This window comes from Alligator sinensis, unplaced genomic scaffold (genome assembly GCF_000455745.1).
Source record: "Alligator sinensis unplaced genomic scaffold, ASM45574v1 scaffold969_1, whole genome shotgun sequence".
Taxonomy (NCBI): Eukaryota; Metazoa; Chordata; order Crocodylia; family Alligatoridae; genus Alligator; species Alligator sinensis.
The window spans coordinates 491578-493643 of record NW_005842739.1 but is presented as its reverse complement, the minus strand read 5'-3'; positions in this window follow the sequence as shown (position 1 = coordinate 493643).

Below are 2066 nucleotides of genomic sequence, written 5' to 3'. Positions count from 1 at the left end.
TATAATTATGGGGGGGGTCATCTTAAAGTCAGGGTTATTTTACATTTGTAGAAATATGGGTAATTGCATTTTTGATCCTGTTATGTCTTGGACTAATAAAGCCAGCATTCAGATAAGTGAATGACTGCTCCAATACAAGCTAATTAGTGCATAGCTAGAAGCTGTGATGTAAACAAAGTATAACCAAAACCTGGGAAGGAGCACACTAGAGTAGATAATCCTTCATACCATATCACATGCACTTCCCACTACTGCCAGAGCATTTGTCCTGAAAGCAAGTCTCTTTAATAGCTTTTTTTGTCTACCTAATGTCACTCACTCTTCCTAGCAATTGGATGAGTTTCCTCATCGTTTTTCCTTCTGTCTAGACTAAGAACAAGTGTTTTGAAAATGGGTGCTGATTTATACAGGGGCCAGTCTCAGGACACTACATCACTGACTAACTGCAGATACAGACCCAACGCCTGTACAGGATGACAGCTTTTCTAGAAAAGCTATTTTGTCCTAAGGATTATGAACAAGGGGTGGAGGGGGAGCAGTCTTGCTGTATACCAGCTGTTCTGCAGTACCTGCTCTGTGTCTGCTCCTGTCCCAGGGTAGGTGAAAACTGAATTGCAATAAGTCAGCATTTGTTTCATTTAGGGTTAATTGCCTCTGCTGAGCTTTTACTCACCAAAAATAGTTACTGAGAAACCGTTACCTTTGTAATGTACTGTAACTTGTCTGTCGTCTTAGAAACAATACTCATCATTGAAAGCACCTTTTACAATCTGTACTGGACTGTTACAAAAGACAATCTGGTAGCTAGGATAGTTTAAATTCTCTTGAAACTGCATTGTTTTGTGTAGATTTTTAATTCAATCTATTTAAAAAAATACCTGTACCCAGGGGTGACACATATGGGGTGCATGTGCACCCCCTAAGTGTGGTGGTGCACCTCCTGCAAAAAGGCGTCCCCAGTGTCGGCAGTGCTTGCGGGTGTTTGCTGCTCACCACCCCACTGCTGGCGGCGTCTGCAAGCAGTCCACGATTGCCCCTGGCCGCCGCCAATGCTGTTGGCAGTACCTAAGAGTGGTCTCCAGCCCCTGGTCGCTGGCGTCAGTGGGAGCGCCAGTGGCATCTGTAGGAGCTCCCCCATTTGCCACTGCCAGTGTAGCTGTGCCCCCCCCAGCTGCTGGGGGCATGCACCATTCATGCCTGTACCATTTCATAGACTCCTGATCAGACTAGTTTTCCCCAAATAAATTAATCTTCCTCTTTCTAGTTAGTGCTGGAGTTAAATGCCACAGAAGCTAAATTCATTAAACTGGATCTTTGAATTAATAGGTTAGCAATACATACAAATGGTGAAAGTAATTTTGTAAGAGCCTTAAAAACATTTCACTTGTTAACTTCAAGTAACATAGCACACAGCATGTGGTCATTTTGCTCTACAAGCCCCTGTCCTACATACAGACCTAGAGGTGAAGTGTTCAAATTAATTAACATTCAGAACAACACCCTACGCTAGGGGTAGGCGATTTTGGCCGGAGTGCCGAAAAACCATAATGTCTACCTTGGAAAGTGTCGGAGTGCTGGCATCCAGAAAAACAAAATGAGGGGGGAGGGTGTGTGTGTGTGTACATGGCAGGATGCACTACATATTAGTATATTTAATAATCATAAATGTTGCCTTTGTTGTTGCATATTCCTTTTTTGTTGAGCATGTTGCAATGAGAGAGAAAAGAGACAATGAGAGAGAGAGAAAAAGGAGAGCAGAGAGAGAACCAGACACGCACGCAGAGAACCATGTGCACAAACAGAACCAGAACACAGAACGGACACATGCGCGCACATCCAGAACCAGACACGTGCACACATAGGACCAGACAGAGGCAGATAAGCACACAGAGCTGGGCTCCTGGACCACTGGACAAAGTCCGCTCTGAGGCAGGCATGTACGCACCTGCTGGTATGGATCTAATGCCGGAGCCTGGAGCAGATATTTGCAGCCTCCTGGCTGCAGCCAGCCCAGGCTTCGGGTAGCTGCTGCCAACTATGGCAGGGGCTGGCGGCCCCCCGCCAGC